The sequence below is a fragment of the Pleurodeles waltl genome, chromosome 7 (genome assembly GCF_031143425.1).
Source record: "Pleurodeles waltl isolate 20211129_DDA chromosome 7, aPleWal1.hap1.20221129, whole genome shotgun sequence".
In the NCBI taxonomy this organism is placed as follows: domain Eukaryota; kingdom Metazoa; phylum Chordata; class Amphibia; order Caudata; family Salamandridae; genus Pleurodeles; species Pleurodeles waltl.
The window spans coordinates 832,370,317-832,382,698 of NC_090446.1; positions in this window are offsets into that span (position 1 = coordinate 832,370,317).

Genomic DNA, 12,382 nt, shown 5'->3' on the forward strand with positions numbered 1-12,382 from the left:
CCTTCAAACACAGTTTCTTGGTTATAGTATTTGCCTCTTTTACATGCATCTCTATTGAGCCTCCTAGAATAAACTCTTTGTAAAAGTTTCTCCTTTAGGTCATTGGCGTTCTTTCATACTCTGCCATATTGCTGCAGTTCCTCCTAATTCATAAGAATTGGCTGAATGGAATACTCTGACTTCTCAGATGGAAACTTTTAAAATGTAACAGAGTATTGTGAACCGTGATGTGCATAAATGAGAACGTCCAGGAACTCTACCTGTTGATTGTTAATGTTGGGAGTGAATCTAAGATTATTATCACAGAGATTTAACCATTCCACAATTTCATGTAGTTGTTCTCTTTATCCTACCCATACAAAAAAGACGTTGTCTACGTATCTTGCCTAATATTTAACATTCTCAAAAAAGGAGCAACCTCATTGTAAATGAATCTCTTTTCAAAGAGGCCCATATCGATGTTAGTCACACTGAACAGAGCCATCACCACTAAACTTTGTGACAAAGGGGGCGGGATGGTTATCCTGGATACTGCTAACTACAAGCAAAAGATGGAGTCTATGCTGTCCATTCGCGGAAACAGACCTCAGAAGAGAATGGACTTACCATCGGAGTCACAGGGAACAACCATGCTGCCATGGAACCTGAACTGCATGTTTTCCTCATGATTTTCTACGTGCTGCTCCACCACAAACACCAACTCTAGTTGAGACGATGACGGTGAGTACAGCTGCCTAGCACAAGGGAGGAAGGGAGGAAAACAACAGTGACACACACTCGCACCACACCCCCGCAACACCATACACACAATAAGCTGCATTACTAAAACATTTTTACCCCGTACCTCGGATTAATAATGCAAGGACAAAACGATTTTGAAAAAGTTAATGTAATGAGAGCATCACATCAAGATATACAATATAAGGGAGGCAAGATAAAAGAGACATACATATGTACACAAAAATGGACACAGCCCAGTCCACAATGTACGTACTCCACATGGCCTCAGGCCAAAGTCCAAGGCTACACATGGCACCTGCCTCAAAATGGAGAGAACACTGCAGGGGCATCAGTTGGGAAATTGGCATGCACCTCAGAGGGATGGGGTTCGGGGGGCACCTCAGCCGCCAGATGTAACAAGACCACTGGTTCTGAAAGGGGGCAGCATGTCCTGTGCTTGGTCCCGGGGAGTGCAAGGCCAGAGCCTCTTGAGTGGGTGACTTGCCCACTTGTTCTGGAGGGGGCAACATGCCCCATGCTTGGTCCTGAGGAGTGCAAGGTCACAGTCTCTCGAGTGGGTGACTTGCCCACTTGCTCTGGAGGGGGCAACATGCCCTGTGCTTGGTCCTGGGGAGCGCAAGGCCACAGTCTCTCGAGTGGGTGACTTGCCCACTGGTTCTGGAGGGGGCAACCCGCCCTGTGCTCTTGATACTGGGGAGTCTGGGGTAGGTGGGTGTCTTCTACACTGGTTCTGGTTGGGGCATCGTGCCCTGTGCTCTTGATCCTGGGGAGTGCAAGGTCACAGTCTCTCAGGTCGGTGTCATACCCACTGGATTTGCAGGGGACAGGCCACACAGCAGCCCATGGAAGCAGGATTACATACCGTCTGCCGGCATTGACGGCTGCTCACTGGAGGTGGTGGGGCTGCTGGTGGGGGGTGGAGACTACTGCCTATCCCTTGCAACCTCTGACGGCTGCTCACTGGAGGTGGCGGTGCTGCTGCTGGTGGGGGGAGGCTCCTGCCCATCCCCTGCAACCTCTAATGGCTGCTCACTGGAGGTGGTGGTGCTGCTGCTGGTGGGGGAGGCTCCTGCACAACCCCTGCAACCTCAGGCGGCTGCTCACTGGAGATGGTGGTGCTGCTGCTGGTGGGGGAAGGCTTCTGCCCATCCCCAGCAACCTCAGACGGCTGCACAACCATGGCTGGTGGTTGGGGCTCTGTCACAGTTCCTGCCCCAGTCCCCTTGCTCCTCCTGCCTACTGGTGCTGGCTCCTTAGGCTTCCTGACAGCTAGGGCAGGCTCCTTTGTCTTCCTGGCAGCTGGGGCAGGCTCCTTTCCCTACTTAGCCGCAGCTTGGGCAGGCTCCTTTGTCTTCCTGGCAGCAGCTGGGGCAGGATCCATTGTCTTCCTGGCTGCAGCAGGGGCAGGTTCCTTTGTCTCCCTGGCAGCTTGGGCAGGCTCCTTTCCCATGAGGCTGCCTGGTGCAGGCTCCTTCACCCTCAGGACATGTGCCCTGGATCCTTTTCCACCATGAGTGGGTGTGGTGACGACTGGCCCCTTGGACTGGGTGGCTGAGCTACTTGACTGGGTTCTTCCCACTCTGGCCAGACATGCAGGACGGGGGGATGGGTAGGGAAGAGGTCAATGGTGGATAGGAACAGTTTTTTAGGGACATTGGTGCGGGAAGAGGGAGAAGGTTTGGGAGTGGAGGAAGAGGGAGTGGTTGTTGGAGGTGTCTGACTGCTGATTTCGGGTGCAGGTGCATGGGCTGGATGCTGTTGTGAGGTGGATGGCTGTTGGGTGTCTGAGTGCTTGTGTTTGTGTACCTTGGGGGGGCAGACACAGTGGGAGAGGACACAGGGGACGTGTGCATGGCTGTTGTGGAGGTGCCTGCCAGTGAGGTGTGTGTTCTGCTTGGTGTGGTGGTGATGCTGGTAGTAGATGATGATGTAGTGCATGCAGTGCATGCAGGTGTGAGTGTAGACGGAACTATGAGGGAGGTGTGCAATGGAAATTGTGGATGTTGGAATGTCTGCATCTGGATGGTGTTTGTGTGACTGCCTATGAGATGAAGTGTGGTGCTTGTGTTTGCCTGTGTGCCTCTGTGTTGTCTTGTGTGCATTCTCGTCTGGCTATGTGCTTGGAATTGGTTGGGGTTGAGGAGAATTGGACTGGGAAGGCGAAGTTGGAGCGGGAGGGTAGAAACAGGGACAATGGCTGCCATCAGAGAGGAGGCCACAGCCTGGATCGATCTCTGTTGGGCCGCCAATCCAGTGTGAATGCCCTCCAGAAATGCATTAGTCTGTTGCATCTGGGCTGCCAGCCCCTGGATGGCATTCACAATGGTTGACCGCCCAGCAGAGATGGATTGCAGGAAGTCAATAGCCTCCTCACTCAGGGCAGCAGGGCTAACTGGGGCAGGGCCTGAGGTGCCAGGGCGAAGGAGATTCACCCCTCCTGGGTGAGCGGGCACGGGCAACTCGATGAGGGGCTGCTGGGAAGGCGGTGCTGGTATGGGGGTGGAGGCTCTACCTGTAGCTAGAGTGGTCACAGAGATGTCCACCACCACCAGGGAGCTTCCATCATAGGAGGTATCACTGTCAGAACTGTTCCCTCCAGTGTCTGGTGTGGTGCTCCCCTCACTCTCTGTCCCACTGGTGCCCTCAGCGACGTTGGACTCTGGGATGCAGCTCCCTTCCTCTCTGGTGCCTCTGCTCCTCCTCCAGATGATGCTAGTGCACATAAGGACAAGGTGACAAAACAATAAGGGGGGAGAAGAGACAAAGGATACACTTTGTCAATGGCTGCACCAACACCACAGTTGGCGTACGCAGCACCCTCATAAGAGGGAACAGTCCACCGCACTATGCATTGCACTACCTGTGATATTGCTAGCCACCAAGGCATGGGGAGGGGCACACACCGGCAAATGCAGCATACCTGGGACTCACGCAGCCCTGACCAGTAGTGGATGCCTACGAGCTAGATTGCATGATTATCCCTTCAGAACCCTAGCCAACAGGCGACCTACTCTGCAATGTCAGGCCTGGCCTAGGGGCATCCACTGACACACATCCACCACCCGGATACTATGTGTAAGTTATAATGATGGGCACTGTACTCACACCCCCTTGTGGCTGCTGTAATGCCCTCAAGTGCCCATCCAGCTCTGAATAGGCCACCCCCAGTATGCAGGGCATCAGTGGGGTCAGGATTCAACAGGCACCCCTCCCTCGTTGGGAGGCCATCACCAGCTGGGCATCCGCTGTCTTCCATGCCTAGCATCTCAGGTCCTCCCACCATTTGCGACAGTGGGTGCTCCGCTTCCCAGGGTCCACACATTCTTGGCGATGGCATGCCATATACCCTTCTTTTGATGGGCACTGACCTGCAGAGGAAATAGACACAGGAAAATAGTATAAGTCAAACACTCCTGCCTGTTACACTTATGGCCCACCATACCCCTTCACATCATCATTTACACACACATGGCCCAGCACACAACCAATACACCGCCCGAGGACATCCACCCACCCCGCTTACACGAGGCTTTCACACACAACTCCATGCATTCATGCCCCAGTGCTTCGTGCCCATATTGTACTCACCCGTTGGTCTGGAGGCCCATACAGAAGTCCGTCCTGGGGTAGGACCCCATCCATCAGTATCTCCAACTCTGCCGAAGTGAAGACTGAGGCCCTTTCCCCAGTCACACAGGCCATGGTAGGTTCCAGACACAGAGGCACATGCAGTGTACGTCCTCTCCTGTTGAAGATCAGGTAGCAAGTGAAGGATGAGACAGAAAATGGCGGTCACGTCCGCGGCGGTGCATACGTTCACTGCCAGGGTAGATCACCATTGGCCACTGTACCCCATAGGGCCCAATATTAACCAGTGAGGAATTGCACAGCAGTTCTCGACCGACTCCCGCAATGGCACACAACATCAGCGCAATGACAGGTGGAAGTGAGGAATTACCTCACTTCCCCCTGTCCCTCCACACAGGACAGGCGGACGCCGTTTCAGGCCCGGGATATTTGCTGCATCACTGGTGAAATGTGGATATACTGAACAATTCACACTTACCCATTAAAAGGTTAACAGCATGCAAAGTTCTGTTGTAGCCCCATTGTTCAGTTTGTGACCGGCTCCTCACTCTTTTGCCCCATAGATTGTTACTGCTGCGGTTGAATGAGAGATGGAGACATACCCCAGTGTACAGACCCCTGGTGGACTTGGCAACAATGGAGGACAGGCACATCGTCCTCGCCTATGGACTTGACAGGGCCACAACCACAGAGCTGTGTAACCAATTACAGCCCGACCTGATATCTGATATCCGTCACCCCACCAGGATCCCCCCTCTTGTGCAAGTTCTATCAGTGTTCCATTTCCTGGCAACTGGTTCTTTCCAAGTGACACTGGGCTTGGCAGCAGGAATGTCACAGCCAATGTTCTCAATAGGACTCACCAGAGTGTTGTCTGCACTGATTAAACACATGTGCAGCTACATTGTATTTCCCAGGATGAAGATTTGGACACAGTGGATGCCGAGTTCTATGCAATGGGACAAATTCCCAACATAATTGGAGGATTGATAGAACACATATTGCACTTGTCCCTCCGTCAAAATGAACAGGTGTTCAGAAATCATAAGAGTTTCCACTCTATGAATGTAGAGATCGTGTGTTTGGCAGACCTGTATATCTCCCACGTCAATGCTAAGTATCCAGGATCAATGCATGATGCCTTTGTCCTGAGGAATAGCAACATCCCAAATGTGATGGCCCAACTACAGAGGCACAAGGTGTGGCTAATAGGTGAGCTGTGGTCCCCACCCAGTAGATGTTGGTGTATGGGTATGGTGTGGGCCATAAGGGAAAGTGTGTGGCTAAATGTTGTCCCTCAATATTGCAAGTGACTCTGGTTACCCCAAACTATCATGTCTGCTGACCCCTGTGAGGAGTGCCAGGACAAGGGCAGAAGAACGTTATAATGAAGCACATGGGCGAACCAGAAGGATAATAGAAAGGATCTTTGGCCCCCTGAAGGCCAGGTTCAGGTTCCTCAATCTAACAGGTGGATCCCTGTGCTACTCACCCAAGAAGGTCTGCCAGATAATAGTGGCATGAAGCATGTTGCACAACCTTGCCCTGAGACGCCATGTGCCTTTTCTGCAGGAGGAGGAGGAAGCTGGAGATGCCCATGTGTCAGCAGTGGACCCTGTGGACAGTGAGGATGAGGAGGCAGAGGATGAGGATGAAGACAACAGATCATGCGTCATCAGACAATACTTCCAATGACACACAGGTAAGACAGTGTTACTTCACATTTCAATGATTTTTGGGGGAATTTGTGTGGCACTGGCATGCTGTTATTTCCCACTTTTATGCCCACTTACTGTACCCTTTGGCAATTCATTTTACAGATGTTGGTGACCTCACGTATGCCCCTGGTGTGATCACTGCAGCCAGCTACAGGTCATTAACCTATGCTCATTTTCTGTACAGTTGCATTGCAATGTTTGTACCTGTTTAAATGAATACATACTCGAAAAAAGGATGTTTATTGAAGTGCTAAAATATTGAGGGGCAAGTGCAATGGAATGGGGTGCTGATGGAGGAAAGTAGAGAGTATTGTTCCAGTCTGTTTGTAGCACAGGTGCATTGTCCAAGGGGACATAGGAAGGGGAGCAATGGCAGCTCAAGGTGAACAGGGTGACAGGGTGGGACACAAGGGTGACAATCAGGAGAATCTCATTTCCTGCTGGTGGTCTTGGCAAGTGTCTCTGGCTTCTGTCTGGATCGCAGGGAACATTTGCGGGTCACCTTCTGCAGGGGGAGGGCTGCTGGTGACCTGTGAGGCCTGTGACGGTGCCTCCTGTCCACTAGCGGCAGCGGAGGTGGAAGGCTGCTGTTCAGATAACTGGTAGAAGCAGGGGCCTGCTGTTGTGTGACTGCCTACCTCATAATATTGACCATGTCTGCCAGCACCCTGGCTATGGAGACCAGGGTGGTGTTAAGGCCTGCAAGTCCTCCCTGATCCCCTGGTACTGTCCCTCCTGCAGCTGCCTGTTCTCCTGCACATTGTCCAGGATCTGGCCCATCGTGTCCTGGAAATGTTGATATGTTCCCAGGATCTCTGCAAGTGCCTCCTGGAGAGTCGGTTCCCTGGGCATGTCCCCCCTTGGCACACAGCAGTACTCCCAGTGCCTGTGCCACTGCCCCCTGAACCCAGTGCTCACTGCCACTGCTCCCAGGTCCCTGATTGTCTTGGGTATGATGTGTGGCCTGGGGTCCCTGTAGAGGGGGACACACTGCTGATTGACGTGTCTTGGGGACAGAGATATGGGTACGTGGGGTGCTGTGGTAGCGTTTCCTGATGGGGGAGGCTCTGTGGTGGTGTGTGACTGGGCCTGGTTAATCAGCTGTCCAAACGTACCTGATGGGTCAGGTTGGTCATCCAGATCCTGAAGACCAGAGTCGCTGTCATCACTGTGTGCCTCTTCAGTTGGGGGACTGGATAGTGCTGGCACCGCCTCTCCACTGACATTGACTGGGGTACCTGTGGGGATGTAAATGATGAGTTATTGTTTCTGTGTCTGACATATTGTGCATCCGTGGCTTGCCCTCTTTGGTTGTATTTGCCCTGGCAGCTTTCAGTGCTGTAAGTTGGCATATGGTGGGATAGCTGATTCTCTCTAGTGTGCAAGCTTTAGTGATAGGTGTCCATGCAGGGCTGTGAGTGGTGTCCATGCATTGGTATGTCATGCAGGGTTTGTCATTGGGATGAGTGAGATGTGATGGTGGGGTGTGTGGGATGTGGTGGAGTGATGGGAGTGAGGGTGGTGGTATGTGATTGCATTCAGGTAGGGGGTAGTAGTAGAAGTAGAGAGTTGACTTACCAGAGTCCAGTCCTCCTCCTACCCCAGCCAGGCCCTCAGGAGGCATGATTGCCAAGATTTGCTCCTCCCTTGCTGTTAGTTGTGGGGGAGGATGTGGGGGTCCACCGCCAGTCCTCTATACAGCGAGTTGATGTCTTGATGCAAGGTAACGTACCTTCCACTGTAGGTCGTTCCTCCTCTTTCTGATGTCATCCCTAGTTCTTGGGTGCTGTCCCACGAGGTTTACCCTGTCCACGTTTCTCCGCCATAGCTCCATCTTCCTAGCTATTGATATCTGCTGCACCTGTGCTCCAAATAGATGTGGCTCTACCCTGATAATTTCCTCCACCATGACCCTTAGCTCCTCCTCTGTGAATTGGGGGTGTCTTTGTGGTGCCTTGGGTGTTGTGTAAGGTGTGTAGGTGAGGATGTGTGGGGTAATGTGTTGGGGTGTGTGATGCGGGGTGCGTGGGTGGTGTATACGTGCAAGTGGTGTGTGGCTCTGGTTGTGTCTGTGGTCTTGGTGTCTGTCTTCTGCCAATGGTTTGTAGTCATAAAGGATTGTGGGTAAGAGTGGTGTGGGTATGTGGGTGTGTGGGTGTATGGGTGTTAGGTGTGTGTTACTTAAATTGACCAATGTAATGTTTTTTTGTATGTGGGTGTCCATTGTTAGCACAGTGGTCTGTACCACCAATGGTTTACCGCCGTTGAATGTCTGCCATGGTAATTCGTTGGTCATAATATGATGGGCGTTATTCTGTTGGCGTAATGGTGTGGGTTTTGATACCACCACTTTATCACTGACGTTTGGTCTGGCGGAATTGTGTATGTGGCTGAATACTGAGGGATTGGTGTATGTGGGTTATAATATGGTGAACGTATTTCCACCGCAGCGGCAGTAAGTTGGCGGCAGTCAGCATGGCAGTAAGTGGGATTTACCGCCAACGTCATGATGAGAGCCTATGTTTGAAGGATGACAGAAAACGGAATAACAAAAATCTATATGCGTGATTATAGATTTCAATATCAACAACAAAATCAGAGGAATAATCAATACCCAATGGAGTATATTAAATAGTAATAGAGGAGAGGTTCCACTCCCCACCCCATAGTTTGCATACAAAAACAATTACATCAAGGAAAAACTGGTAAAAGCCAGGCTACTGCTACAAAATGCACCCATACAGAGCAGTATAACTGGAATAAATCTCATTTTAGGGAACCATCGCTGTGGAGATTGTCATGCCTGCCCACAAGTGATAGTGCCAGACCAAATGTCCTACAACAATAGAGACATTAGGTTTAAAACCATGACCAACTGTCAGAGCAGTAATGTGATGTACTGTATTTTTTGTCCTTGTAGCTTAGGATATGTGGGAGAAACAGGAAGACAGTTTATGACCAGATTCAGTGAGCACAAATCAGCCATCAGGAATTTTAAATTCAAAAACAGGTGGTACTCATGTAGATACATATAGAAAGGAATGGGAAGTTTTTGGGATATTCTTTTTGGACATGGTGGAGAAAGGTCTCAATGATCGAATTCCATGGGAAAATGCTTTTACGTACATACTTACGGGCAATAGAATTACATTACATCTAGTACATATAATTTTACCAATGAGTCACCTGTTATTTCTATCTCCTTTCCATCCTTTGAGAGTATTTATTCCTTGTCTTTTTACAGTGGAACTAAATAGATAATTTGCAGGCCTATGTTAGCATAAGGCTGCTTAGTTTTTCTGTTTCGTATGACCTGATAGACACCTTTAACAATCCTTTCTTTGTTTCCATCTTTGGTCCCAGGAGGACAACAGAAATATGTGATTAATTAAGGATTTTAGAATTCTCAAAAGTAGAGATTTAGGGTGATGTAGTTTTTTTCTACAGAAGTCGAATCCCTGGTGTTCAGATACTGGAATTCCTAAAGAAGACATTGGTAGGAAACTTCCTTCACTATTGCTGCCACGTTTGTCTCTCAAAATGGTGTTTTTTTCCTATAATCCCCTTTCAGTTTTTACCACCAGCTTACTTATGTAAAGCGGGCTTTGTGCGTTGCTGAAGTTTAGATTCTCCGATAATAGGTGATATGCACGCCCAGCGGCTCTCTCTGTGTCAATATTTGGTATTTGGATATTCGGCCAATGTGAATGCTTTCATCCTCAGAAGTTAGAAGTCTTGGACTAAAAGTAAGTACACAATATGAGGATTACTGGTGGTTATATAAGCTTAGTCTATTTGGCCCTGGTAGAAACTTGAGTGAGATACTCGTTCAATAATTAGATGAACACAGATTGACCTTTACGGAACGACAGCATGCTTAGCGCCATTATTGAACGCCTGGATATGGGCAGGTATTAGGGGACCTGTGGGCCTATTTCCATGGTAAGATACCCCACCGACACCAGAAAGACACCTAAGGATGGGGGTACTCCATCCCAGGTAAGTAGCGGTAGGTAGAGGAGTGTATAATTTTTTTTTGTAAGTGCCATGGGGGGCCTAACTTGGGCCCCCCTACATGGCACTGTGCCCAATGGCCATGCCAAGGGGATATAGCTCCCTTGGGCAAGGCCATTAGGGTGGTAGGCATGACTCGTGTCTTAACTAAGACAGGAGCCATGTCCATGGGGTTTTACAATTACACTAGTCTGGTTAGAGGCAATATTTATGCCTCTGCCCATACTAGCATCATCCTTTGACTCTAAACCCCCACTCCCCTACACCTCCCCACCATGCTAGCGTCCTTTTTCATGGCGCTAGCCGGGCCTTACCTCCGACTATTGTCACCCCATAAATATGACACCCGGCCGGCATCTTGGGATGACGCTAGCCGGCAGTATACTTTTTGACGCTAAACTGCAATAGCACAGTTTAGCGTCAAAAAGTATAAATATCCCCCTAAGTTTGGTATTCCTATGAACAATTCATAACTTACGTGATGACATATAGCAACATCTGACGTCAGCTCAAAAGTCACTTTAACAAACCTTAAACATCCAAACGGTGCTAAGAAACAAACTGAACTCTTACTCTCAGAATACAAGGGTACCTAATGGTACACCACTGTGGATCAATGGTGGTAAACCATGTAATCCCTTAAATTAGAGCTAGCAATTCATTGCCCTTGGGAAGCAGAAACTGATCAACCAGCATATTCCTATTGAGGTCTCTCAAGTCAACACACAATTTCAAATTGCCATTTGAGCATCCCATTCTGAAGACTCTACTAGTTCTTTAATCCTACATATTGCAATATATCTATTTCCCTTTGAAGTTATCTCTTATAGTCAAAAGAATATTTTTCACCTTGTGCTTACAAAGTACAACATTAGATTTTAAAATAAGTTGTGTCACAACCCTCCTAACTTACCAATTTTCCCAGATGCTTTTTTGGATGAGACAACAAAATGTCATGCCCAAAATAACTTTATGTTGGAACCCTCGGAACTTAAAATGTTCCCATTTTTTAGAGGAGTTAACAAAATGGCTTGCCCAAAATCTTTATCAGACTGGAATAACAGAACTGATTTGGGACCGTTGTGTCTAATGTCATTCTTAAATCTTCACCTTAAATAACAGAAACTGAAACTTAAAGTTTACATTTGTCTTCTCTTCCATTAAACTTGAAAATCATCTTATAATATCACACCAGGTCAATGCTCTCTCCAGTAAAGTTTTTGGGAAATGTCTAGGGGCAATACATTTTCCCCTAAAGGTGAGGCAAATGTCTTTCCACAACTTCTACTACTTTATACTTCCTTTTGCATAAAACCTTTGAAAAGTGGCCAATCATCCCCCAACCAGAACACATTTGTTTGCAGTCAGTTACCAAAATTGCTTAATCTATAACAATTGCCAGTAAACGTCTTAGACTCAGATTTCTTCCTATTTGTAGTCTGTTGTGTTTTTTCCAGATTCCGAGATGGCCTGTTTGTTTTGCATGTTCTTGCTACTCTTAATTTTAGCAATAGCTCTTAGTCATGTTTCTTATCTTCTTCTTTTTTTTACAGGTTTAGCACAACTTCCATTGAGCGCAACCCTCTTTCAATGTCAAAATTATCTAGTAAAGAAGATTTTCCTTTGGCCCAAAGATTGTCTTGGATACTTGAGTTTGCAGCATGTGTACATTTATGGGTCCAGATGTATAAAGAAATGGCATTGCGAATCGCAAATAGCGATTTTTAAGAAATCTCTATTTCCGAGTCGCAATAGCCCATGTACCATAATTGCGATTCAGAGTTAGCGATTTCTTAAAAACCGCAATTTGTGGTTTGCAAGGCCCAATTACCGAATCGCAATTTGCATTTTCGCAAATTGCGATTCGGTAATTGAAAATCACAAATTGCAAGAAATTTCGAGAAAGCAAACCTGGAGGAGCCTGATGACATCACAAACAGGAAGTGAGTCATCCCAGGCAGTTTCAGGTGCCACACCCAAACCAGCATCCAGAGAGAGTCAGCCCAGCCACACTGAGCAACACTCTGAAGGAGGCAGCACACCTGAACAACCATGGACACCTCAGCCCTAGGAAAGGAGAAGGGAGAAATAAAGTGGAAGCTCAAATTTAGCGAGCAAGACCTGGAGGTGCTGACAGCGGAGGTGGTCAGGAGCCATGACCACCTTTTTGGCAAAAGCTCACTCCAGGTGCCGGAGAGTGAGAAAAGGAGACTCTGGGCAGACATACAAACTAAGATCTGCTCTATTGGAGTGGCATAGCAATTGGTCGAAGAAATTAAGAAGAGGTGGTATGACCTGCAGTCCCTTGCCAAGGAGAGGGT